We start from the raw sequence: 12,879 nt of genomic DNA, 5'->3' as shown, positions 1-12,879 counted from the left end.
CTCAGCTCTCAATTTCTTGAGTGCATTGAAAAGGAAGAGGAAGAGAAAAGGGGGGGGAGGTGCCTTACACATCAACACCCCACTAACCTACCAACAAAATATATCTATGCACAATTTGGCGGATTTAGTCCACCTTATAGTTCACAAATTTCATCCACATGCACATTTGATGCTTGCAAATTTCATCCACTTCTGTGAATAAAGTTATAGCTGCTATACATTTCCCACTGCATTGCATTGAATGAGGGGAAATGATATTTGTTTTTAACAAATCTGATTAGGTCACAAATGACAAGCTGAATTGGAAAGGCACAAAATGGCTCAAAGCCAGCTTGGGCTGTTTTGCAAACAGATACAAGTTGAAACCTGTAGCCCATATACACATGTATGAGCTGCTGTCTGCATTGCGCAGGAGTGTGACTAGATGACCACCATGGTGCCTTCCAACACTATAATCAATGCCATTTAGAATAATTTACAACTTGCTTCAAATGCCATTTTTGCTAAGAACAAAAATTGTTTCTGGGAACTGGTAATCAACTGTCTTAATGAATATCATTTTCCTGGAAATTCTGAATTTTCATGTAATGGCGCATGGAATAGGGAGAAAAAGAAGATTATCACCCTATCGTCATTGTACCATGAAGGTTCTGCAGTAAAACATTCATATATGCAATTGTATTTCAAGCTACTTTTTATAATAGCATGGTTGGGAGGACTTTAGACATTATCTAGCCCACCAGCTTCCAAAATGGTATTTGATTCCCACAAGTAGGTTATGAGATGCTTGTGGGTTGATAGCTAGACTGTTAGCAGTGGGCATCGAAGCAAAAACTGACAAGAGAATATCACTCTATCCTTTATTATTTCAGCTCGGTCTACATGAGCAGCAGAACATGATGGTAAAGAGGGGGTAGACTGGACTGTACAATTGCAGTCTACAGGTGGGATGTTACATTTCTGAACACTTCACTACAGAAAATAAAAACAGCAAAAAAACACCAAACAGAAACCCACCACCATCAACAAAGACATTAGAAAGCTGTCGGCTTTAGAATCTTTCCTTTCTGATGAACAACTTAAAAACAAAACAAAACAAAAACAAAAACAGCACCAGTTACAGGAAGGAGCTTCTATGAATATTTTTCAAAAATGGCACCCACCACTCACAAGCTAAAGTAATACTTAAGAATAGTCCTGCTGCCTCAGACAGAATTGTACTCTGGTTTTGCCACCAATTTTTGGATCCTGCGCATCCCTGAAAGGATCCATAGCTCACTTGGTCTGGAGCTAGGGATGTGCAAATCTGTCAAGTTTGGTTTCTTCCAGTTTCTTATTTTTCCAGTTTTAAATTCCCACATCAATTTGTGATTATTATTTTTTAAGTCTTCATGAAAACCCACTAGCATTATATCACAATTTTCTCCCATTTCTGCAAAACAATTTCCCCTAATATATATTTTGTTTGTTATTTTCAATTATTTATTTATTCCTAATTTATATCCCACCCTTGGGGGCATCTCGTCCAACCCCCTGCAATGCAGGAATCTCAAGAGCATACATGACAGATGGCCAGCCAATTTCTGCTTTAAAGTCTCCTCCTGAGGGAGATCATTCCATTGCCAAACAACTCTTACTGTGAAGTTCTTCCTAATGTTTAGTTGGAATCTCCTTTCTTGTAATTTGAATCTGTAGGTTCTTGTCCTACCCTCTGGAGCAGCAGAAATGATGCTTGCTCTATTTTCCATATGATAGCCCTTTAGATTTTTGAAGGTGGCTATCATATCTTCTTTCCGACTCCTCTTTTTCAGACTAAACATGCCAAATTCCTTCAACTGTCCCCCATGAGGCTTGGTTTTTCAGACCTTTGATTAGGCAGAGGGGCTTCTGAGTAGTAGCATCCACCCTGCTGAATGCCCTCCCATCAGATGTCAGGAGATTGTTTAGCCTTTACAAGACGTCTGAAGGCAGCCTTATATAGGGAAGCTTTTTAATGTGTAATGCTTTATTAGGTTTTTTATATACTGTATGTTGGAAGCCGCCCAGAGTGGCTAGGGCAACCCAGCCAAATGAGTGGGATACGAATAATATCATCATCATCATTATTATTATCATCACCATCATCATCTTGGTTGCCCTCCTCCACACACTTTCCAGCTTGTCAATATCCTTCTAAAATTGTGGTCTCCCAGAACTGAACATAGTACTCTAGGTGTGGACTGACCAAGTAGGAATATGGTGGTACTATTATTTCCCTTGACAGGGTCACTAGACTCCTGTTGATCCTGCCTAAAATAATATTAGCTGGTTTTGCTGCTGCATCACACATTTTTGCTCACACTTACCACTTATCTATGCATTTTTATTTTTTCATTTTACACCGTGGTGGGAGAACTGCATTGCAATATTTGCCCAAGTGTGGAATTTGAAAGGCGGCTGTGGTTTGGTCCTTGTGTTGTGTGAATTAGGTAGGTTTGACTTTAAATGGGAATTGAATCAGATTTCTCCCTCATTCCTAGCTGAAACCTTTGTGTTGCAGCTTCCAAGGGATGTGACCCTTCCCTCACCAGCTGTCCAGATTTCTCTCAGCTAGGTTTTATTTATTTCTTTTCATCTTTATGAGGAAAAGCAGTGGAGTCACTTACTGGAAGTGGGGCTTTCAGTTACGACAATGAACATGTAAATAGAGTACTTATTAATTTTAAGTGGAGAAGACAGCTTTTGTAGTCTCATTCCAAGCGTAAATCAGAGGTTCTGGGTGAGTGTGCAAGGGTTTTTCTTTCTAAAGAACCATTAAAAATGCTTGTGAAGATGGATTATAAAAAAGGAAGATGAATTACTATTCCAAATATCTTCCCACAAGCAAACCTGTAGGTCTAGTGAGGAGTCATTCACACAACCAGCAGGATGCATAAGTACACAAGGAATTTGAATGTGGCGACCTTTAGCTTTTAGCCCATGGTGAATTGGTTGTTTGACCATGACTTACAAGGTCTAACTATACAATAAATTGTGAAATGCATCACTACAGGGTGCCTGTGTTGGTCCTTGCATGTTTCCATCTTGCTTCATGAGGTTTTCAGCATATAAAAACAATTACAGAAGTCAACTCTGACTCCTGTCAACCCTGGCTAACATAGCCTGCATGGAAAGGAATTATAGTTCATCAACATGTTGGAGAAGGTTGGCTTATAGTCTTTCAAAGGGATCCCCCCTCCTCGAACACTACAGCATGTATGTCCAGCTTTGCCCCTGTTATGTAATGGAACATGAAGGTGGAATAAAGATGCCTACCTAGATAAGACAGAATAATACCTTTGTCCGGTGCTGTTTTATTGGATTGAAAATTGCACTTCACAGGTAGGGAACAGAGTACAATTTCCAACAAAAGAAAGCCTCGCATTATAATGAACATTAATTATTCATGGAACGGCATGGCGCTTCCTGGAGCAAATCTCCAAAATGATATCCCATTTCATGTAACTGAACCATTTCAAACGCCTTCAAAGGCTCCTTTGGAAAGAGCTCATTAACTCCTTATCAGAAGACAAACTGGATTGTACTGCTGCAGCAGCAAATATGAAAGCCCCCAGAGCTCTCTGCAATGAACAAAAAGGAAGAAAGTCCCACTTCTTTTGGATTTATTAAAGCAATTGTGTAGGGCTAAACCATACAGTCCTTAGATCTAAGGGACTCAATGTGGGAAGCTCATATATTTCCATTGCCTTCCCCCCCCTCCCCTTACTAGGGGATAGCCCCTGTGAACTCACTTTTTCTACTTCACCCCTCCTGTCCCGTCCCCCCCCCCCATAAAACCTGTGTCTACTTGTAGTTAGCATGATGGGCTACAGTTTCTTTTGAAAGTCCCTGTTGCCCCAGTGCAGGCTTCCATTTTTGTAGTAGGTTCCATTTAAGAACCCAAGAAGAGACAGATCACTGGACCAGCCCTATGGCTCATTTAGCCATTACTCTATTCTCACTTCCAAGGGCATTCTGGGAAAACCCCAAAATGGCTACTTCTAGGAGCAGCTGCAGAGTCAATGCTTTTCCTCCACTTTCACCAGCAGGAAGAATTATTGTAAGAATTTAAAAAAAACAGGGTGGGTTGATGACTCATAGATGATAGTGTGTTCCTTTACAAAATATTCATTCATTAATGAAACACAGAACAAACCACATATTCATGAAACAATGGGTTCTAGTATGTTCAGTGGGAATTCATCCCAGGGAAGTATGCACAGGCCTGCAGCTTTCATAAGGTTTTATGTAGCAAGCATTAATGTAATTCCAAAATGGGGGGTGGGGAATCATTGCAAACCCCCTCCAACCCCCCACCACAAAACTCTTGTCTGCTCTGTTGCCCCAGTTCTCCTTTAAGATAGATATGTTTTCTATTAATGCCCATCTCTAACATGAATCTCACCAGAACAGACTTTACTGATGTCAGTGTTTGTTAATGCAAATAATAATAATGAAAATGAAAATGTTATCAAATGAAAATGCAGCAGCAGAAACCCATTTAGGATTTAATATGGATGTCTGTATCTTTCCGCCTTTTATTTTAAAATAGAACCCGCACACTGAAGGCCAACAAGGAATGCGGGAGAATTGGTCTTGGTTGCCCTAGGTCTCATCTAATCAACCTTGGTTTCAATCTAATGAATCCTATACATTCCTGAAGCGACCTATCTCGAAAGAGGTTACTGTGTGGGTGTATGTGGCTGAAGAAATGATTGGAGACCTAAAACAGATAATAAAGCTTGTAGGGTGGGGGAGAGAACTCTCCCATGAACTTATGTCCAATCTTACACTGTTTCCTCATGTCTTAAGCAACTCTGAATCTTCCAGATAGAAATTACTCATCTGAAGTAAAGATTTTGGCACCAATTTACTTTACTTCTTACTGTGTTGCCTTTATTTGCTAAGTTCTTCTCCCAGCTCAATTGGATTTTATCTGCTGGAGCCCTCCCCTCTTTCTATATCATTTAAGAAAAATAGATTGTTGACACTTTCATCCGTTTAAGCTCCTTATCTCAGGGTCTTTGTACAGACTGCACCTTTTTGCCTACGGATTCCATTAAGAGACGCTGTTTCTTTTCACTCTAGTACATGTTGGTGAAAAGGCAGAGGAATGAGTGAATGCTTCGTACGCTTTCAGAACAGGAAGTGTCCTAGGATGCAGTTGTAATCTGGCACAAGGGGAGCAGGGAGGCCTAGGATCCTCTCTCGGCCCCTGGGCGAGGTTGGGCAAGTCACGCCCTCTCAGCCTTACCTTCCTCACCCAAATCATGGCTTTTGCCCTTGGATGCTAACCTCAAAATATAGTAACATTTTGATATGGGTGACATTAAAAAGCACAGAGAGACAAGTTGAACACTTTGTTATAGGAATGTATTATTATTATTATTATTATTATTATTATTATTATTATTATTATTATTTCTATACTGCTCTTCATCTGAGGATCACAGGGTGGTTTGCAGTATAAAAACACAAAAATCTTACCATAACACAGTTTAAATGGCCATAGATTGTTTAATTAGCCAAAGGCCTGGGTGAAAAGGAATGTTTTTGCCTTGCACCTAAAGATATGTGATGAAGGCTCAAGGCAAAACCTCCCTGGTGAGAGTGTTCCACAAGCAGTGAGCCACCACAGGAAAGGCCCAAGTGAGCAGCCTGGATGCCACACCAAGGAGAAAAGGGGCTGGGGCTGGATGCTACATCATTCTGGAAGGAAGAACAGGGCAAAGGGAGAGAGAGTTTTGACAGGTTCTGCAAGATGGAGAAACAGAGGCTTGTCTTGCTCTGTACTGGACCCACAACTATGGCTTGAGGAAGTTAATGGGAAGGCAATATCTGTTGTGTTAATGCTATGAGACCTTCCATCATATGTTCAGGTCATACAGGTAAAGGTAATGGGACCCCTGACCATTAGGTCCAGTCGTGGCTGACTCTGGGGTTGCGTCGCTCATCTCATTTTATTGGCCAAGGGAGCTGGCGTACAGCTTCCGGGTCATGTAGCCAGCATGACTAAGCAGCTTCTGGCAAACCAGAGCAGCGCACGGAAACGCTGTTTACCTTCCCACCGGAGTGGTACCTATTTATCTACTTGCACTGGCATGCTTTCGAACTGGTAGGTTGGCAGGAGCAGGGACCGAGCAACGGGAGCTCACCCTTTCGCAGGGATTCGAACCGCCAATCTTCTGATTGGCAAGTCCTAGGCTTTGCGGTTTAACCCACAGCGCCACCCACACCCCATTTCAGGTCATATATGTGTGTATAAATAAAAACATACATTGTAAAGACACCACAGTCTCCATTGACCCTCATACTAAGAAAAACAAACCCTAGGTAAGTAGTATTGTAAGGGAAAGTCAAAAAGAACTTTGAAGAGAGTTCAAAGGGACACAGGAAATGTGGTGTACAGAAGACCCACTCCCGGACACCACTCTGGAGGGGGTCCCAAGTCCTTCTGATTGAAGCTTGAAGAACAGCCCATGGACGGTGTGAGGCTGGTAGAGGCCCCTGGCATGCCAGGACTGCGTCTTCTCAGAATCGGGTTGCTTGGGAATGCAGCCCAAAGCTGGTGGTAAACTCCATCTAAGGCTAAATATGGGCACAAGACCAATAGTCAATAACCCTGGGTAAGTGCTGGGACCCCTGAAAACTCTCACTGCACAGACATTGGGGTGCATGCAAATATACAGAGGCAATTGTGTTGTGCTAAGTTCCTGCAATTAAAAATTGTTGCATGTACCAAATTGTAAGAAAGAGGAGGTGAACAGAAAGAGTCAGATGTCACAAAGACTCCTTGGGAAGCTTGACAGGCAATGGGATCCCCCCCCCCCTTCATCTTTATTTTTCTCCACAATGGCAAGTAATTATCACAAAGGATGCTTAACTTTGGGGAAAGAAAGGAAGAAATGCTTTACAACATGCTGAAACAATTGTGACAGGCTGAGGAGAAAATGAAGACATATGACATATGGGGATATGAAGAATGCAATATGCTTTGATAGACTTCATTGTCTGACAGTTAAATACACCAACTGTTTGACATAAATGGCAAGGCGCGTGGAGGTAGCAGAACAAGAAACCTGTCCTGTATTCCATGTGGGATTTCCTTATATAAATTGTACAGAATACTGTTTTTTTTAATGTTTTTAGCGACGAGCTAAGGACATACTTGTAGGGTTGAGAGTTTCAGCAGGGCTCATGCAAAATGTCCCTCTGTGACTAAGGCTACCTTCACACCATACATTTTAAGCACCATCATACTGCTATTAAAAGTCACGGCTTTCCCCAAAGATTTCTGGGAGCTGTAGTTTGTTAAGGGTGTTGAGAGTTCTTAAGAGACCCCTATTACATTCCCAGAGTTGCAATGCGTGGCTTAACAGGCAATCCCTCTTTGCATTGAACTCTGGGAATTGTAGCAGAGGAAGAAGCCATGGTTCAGAGCCTTCCCAGTAAAACCCCTTGGAGTCAGGCTCTCCATTGAGACTCTCTGCAAGTCTCACTGGCCAGTTTTTTCTTGGCTTTAGAGTGATGAGGCAGAGTCATCCAATCTCAATGAGGCCTCTACTTTGTCATAGGCATCTGGTCCAATACTGTGGGGAAAAGGATGCTGGACTAAGTAGGATGCTGGACTAGAGTAGATCAACCTTTGGTCTGATCTAGCAGAACTCATTTTATGTTCTGGTGTTTTCTGCCTAGATCAGCTCTGTTCTCCTTGTCTAAGAACAAATGTGAGCAGAAAAGCTGACTGCAGCTTAAGGTCACCCAGACCCAAAAGGACGTGTCACTAGTGCTTTGAATTTTCTTCCTTTTATTACCCAAAGGAAGCATAAACTCTCAAACCAGAAGGCAAATGTTTTAGTTGGGTTCATGGTGCGGTTAGCATACAATTTGACTCATAGAAATGCCCACTTCTCTGTATTATTTGTGGCTTCCCTTCTCTCTCTCACGTACATAGTCTTGGAACAGTGCAAAGCTTTATGTGCATAGGATACATATGAGCTGTAGCAACTGCTTAGAATTTAAATGTTCTTCACAAATCTTTCAAGATCTATAGAAATACATCCTAAAGCGAAAGACTGCTCAGAGACCTTTTGTATCCCACTGTTACGCCGCTCCTTGTGGGATGGGTTAAATGTAAACTATCATTCTTTCCTTCTTAAAGCAGGCAAATGCGTGAGCTCTTTCTTGATTTATTGGATTCTTTTATGAACTCCATTCAATAGTAAGTTTGTTCACATATTACACTGAAGCATGTGCTGAAAAGGTGCTGCCTGGTGGCAACAGGCAAGGACTTCTTCTGAAGACTGATTTTGTTGTAATGTGGAGCAAGTATAGTGAGGACCGGTAACTTTGCCATTTCTGTACACTGAGGTAGTCATATGAGGAAAATAATTATTCACTCACAGGAGGGAGAGAATTTTGTAAAGAATACAAACTTTCAGTTAATTCATGTTTTCCCCTTTTCAAAATTAGGGAGGCACAACACATTATGCACTCTTGATGTGGCTGTATGTTTGTCTGTGTTCCATGTGATTGTGTGGGGTGCTTTACCAACGTACTTGACTTCATTCAGATGCCAGTGTAACACTGCACAAAAATAATCTTGGTGCAATGCTATGCTCAGTCACAACAGGACCAGTCAAAGTCATTATGCTGCCTCAGGCAAAGGACGGGATATACAGGAGCTGGCTAGACCAGCAGGCAATTCTTTCTTCAATAACTGAGGACATGCAGGGCAGGGTGTGGCGCAGACAGGCCTCTCCTCTCTGCTGATGTCTTACTCTGCCAAATGTTAAGACTGGCCTTGAATCACACTGAGATGATGATGATGCACTGTTTTATCAATATGTGTGCTTCAGTAACTTGTGGGGCAAGGGAGATGGTGGAACTAAAATCTGCATCAAATTCATGTTCAAATTCCATAATTCATTGTGGTAACAAATGAGGCATGCAAGAAATATAACAGTGTAGTGTGCTTCAGGGTTCCAGTTAATCAACTATGCTCCTTTCTAGGTTACACCATTCTCTTTCTCCTCTCACCTGATCTTTGGTTCCTCACCATCAGCAAATGGCCTGCTGGTAATCTAGGCCCACTGAGCATGCTCAGTCCTCATTAGGCTGTTGCAGGAATTCCATCTTTTCCCTTAGCTTTCTTTGAAATAAAAATATTTTGCCTTTCCACAAAATATTGTGACTCCCTTGAACCCCATGCCCCTTGTCCTCAGGTCTTATGGATGGCTGTTGCTGTCTAATAATAATAATAATAGTAATAATAATAATATAATTTATATACCACCCTACACCTGGAGGTCTTGGCAGTTCACAGAATAAAATCAAAATAGAAAACCACAAAATAAAAACAACAACCCAATAACACCCCCAAGCTATCAGGACCAGCCTTCAGCAAACTGTGGTTGCTGTTAGAAGGCTTTCCTAGGAAATTCAAGGGGAGTTGGAATGCCAGGGGGCAGAACAAACTCAGGAGACAACAAAGGAATGGAACTGGGGGGAAATTGCTCTTTCTAAACGGTATGTATTGAAATCTTGGACAATGCTCCAGCAAATATTTCACTGGTAACCTTTACTGCTTTGACAATGCTTGACAATTTATTGCTGAAAGAATAAGGCTTCTACGCAACTGTCAAGCAATTTTTCTACCTGGATTGCACTGCTTAAATATGTATTGTCTTAGATGCTTTATGCTGACCCAGTCAGGATTTTTCCTGTGCTCAAAAGCTTTGCTGGCTCTTCTGTATGCCTCTCCCCCTCTCCTTGAAACCTGCCTATGGTTGTCTGCAAAGTAGCTTTATTTTACATTTTGTCTTGCAAGTCACTCTGCTCCACATTTGTGTGTGTGTGTGTGTGTGTGTGTGTGTGTGCAAGCATGAGGAATGACACCTAGAATTCCCAGTGGGCTTCCTTCTTTGCTTCAAGGGAAATTTACTGTGCAAACTTCCATGTATGTGTTTAAGCAGCATCGTGTAAGGTTTGTAAGAGAGGCAGACTTAGGCCATTCACACCATGTGTTTAAAGCACTATGGCACAACTTTAAAGAGTCTCCCAAGAATTCTGGGAGCTGTAGCTTGTGTTGAGTGCTCAGAATTAACAGAAAGCCCCTATTCCCCTCACAGAGTTATAATACTCAGAATGATTAAACAGGGAACTCCACAAACTGTAGCTCTGTGAGTGGGATAGGGGTCTCCTAACAACTCCGAGCAGCCTTACCAAAGTCTGCTCCCAGAATTCGGGGGTGGGGGGCATGCCAATTCAAAGTGGTATCACAGTGCTTGGAATGTATGGCATGAATATGGCCAGAGACACAGTCAGACACATATTTAATTGTCCCCAAAGATTTTAGAGCAGGGGTGTGGTGGGGAATGCGGTCCTCCATGTTTCTCTATTTGCCCCTCAGGAATCTCACCAGGCAATACATTCGCCCTAGCCATGCCTCTTCATTCTAGGCCATGACCCTCGTCAACCTGACACCATGCTCTTCTTGAGTGTTTCTAGTTGGCTGGAACATGTCCTTGAACTCTTGTTTGCTTGGATGGTCGACAGAGAGGGGTGTGGGTGTGTAGAAACTAGACTACTGTACAAAGGTAAAAAAATAAATAAAAAATCATTCGTTGCTCCATACACTTTTGCCTCTGGCATGCTGCCCCTAGAAGGTTGTGAAGAAGGGAACACGACTTAGGTCATGTTCACTGAAAAAAAAACAACAGCCTGAAGTCCATTCTCTTCAAAAACAACATTTGTTCAAATTTATTTAAAGTTATTGTTTATTCATGGCATATAGAAATCTCACCCTTTTCAAAAATAACTCAGGGGCCTATACAAGGCTTCCTTCTGTTTATTCCTCACAACAACCCTGTTAGGCAGTTTAAGCTGAAATAATGTGAATCCCATGCTACCTATATGAGGATCTGAACTTAGCCCTTGTGTATCTGCCTTCCCTAAGCTACTATATCAATTAGAAAACCACATATTCACAGCAGGTCCATGTTGCTACAAAAAAGCTGATCCAGCATAATTACTGAGGCTTAAAAAAAAAGGAAAAAAAGCTGGCTGGTCAAGATTCTCTCAGCCTCCATACTTCTCTTTCTGCAATATTTATTTATTTAGTCTAAAAAATATTTATATGCTGCTAGTCATAAAAAAACCAGACTGGTTTACAACCGTAATGCATAAAACCATACAGCAAAAACCACATAAAGTAGTTCAAGTCAGAAATTGTCTACCTCTTGTGGAAAGATGTATTTTTAATTGCCTGAATAGAAAAGGTTTCAGAAGGCATTTATAAGTTGGCATGGAAGGTGCCTGCTGAATCTCCATTGGCAGAGTATTCCTCAATACTGGGCCAATGACATTAAAGGCTCAGTCTCTTGTTGTTAAATAAGCCTCACAAACCCAGGAAATATTAAGCAAATGCTTCTGCCAATGATATCAGTGACTGAGCTGGGATATAAGGGTTCAGGTGGTTCTGGAGCTAAGAAATCTGGAGCTATGCAAATTAATACAAGGACCTTGAACATGGCTCAGTGAACAACGAACAGTCAGGGGCATAGCATGGGAGGGGGATAGGGGAGCCATGGCCTCTGGCACAGGATCTTGGGGTGTGGGAACTAGGCACTTCCCCCGTATGCGCCCGGCACACTCTGCATTCTGCACAAGTGCCCCCTGTCAGTGGTGGAAACTGGGTGAGTGCAGAGGACTTGCTCCATGTGTTCACCCAGCCCCTGCCTGGCACGTGAGCACCCTCTGCATTCTGTCCCCACCTTAGCGCTGGGAGGGCATGGAGGGTGCTCTTCAAACTCTGCCCTCTGCCCCCTGCCCCCACCCAGCATGCAAGTGCCAGCCCATTAGTGCCAGGGCTAAGGGAGCATGCAAAGGGAGCCCTCTGTGCTTACCCAGTCCCCGTTGCTGATCAACATTTGAAAATCCCATTGTTCTAGGGAATTTCATTAATGCGAGCAGTTTCTGAGCTCTGCGCACAATACCATGCCTAAGATTTAGGATTAGAACTGCCACTGCTAGAAGGAAAGGAGCACCTTTTTCTGCCTCCCCATTTTCAGTCACTCTCTGAAGATTGGAGAAGGGACCCTCTTAACAGTACTGTTGTACTGTTTTATTGTTGTTAGCCGCCCTAAGCCCGGCTTTGGCTGGGGAGGGCGGGATATAAATAAAATTTATTACTATTATTATTATTATTAAGACTATTAGGGGAGTGGGCAGAGGAAGTAAGGCTTTGTTTTTCCCCAGTCTTCAGATGAGGACTAGGTAAAGGTAAAGGTACCCCTGCCCGAACGGGCCAGTCTTGGCAGACTCTGGGGTTTGTGCGCCCATCTCACATCTATTGGCCGGGGGCCAGCGCTGTCCGGAGACACTTCCGGGTCACGTGGCCAGCGTGACAAAGCTGCATCTGGCGAGCCAGCGCAGCACACGGAACGCCGTTTACCTTCCCGCTGGTAAGCGGTACCTATTTATCTACTTGCACCCGGGGGTGCTTTCGAACTGCTAGGTTGGCAGGCGCTGGGACCGAGCAGCGGGAGCGCACCCCGCCTTGGGGATTCGAACCGCCGACCTTTCGATCGGCAAGCCCTAGGCGCTGAGGCTTTAGCCCACAGCGCCACCCGCGTCCCTACAGATGAGGACTAGACCATGTGAAAAATGAACATAAAATTTCAGCCGAAGTTCATTCATTTTTAGCTTGTATTCTTGTTATTAAAAAGTGCACCCAGGTACTATGTTGGGGCACTCACAACCTAGGTTTAAGGTGCCATTTAGCTCCTAGCTTTCACATCTCAGTTTCTAACACTGCTGCTGATGGACAGTCGCTCACACACCGGGGATGGGAACAGGTGC

Source organism: Podarcis vaucheri, assembly GCF_965113315.1.
Source record: "Podarcis vaucheri genome assembly, chromosome: Z".
NCBI lineage: Eukaryota > Metazoa > Chordata > Lepidosauria > Squamata > Lacertidae > Podarcis > Podarcis vaucheri.
The sequence above is the reverse complement of the archived record's forward strand: the minus strand, read 5'-3'. Positions refer to the sequence as shown.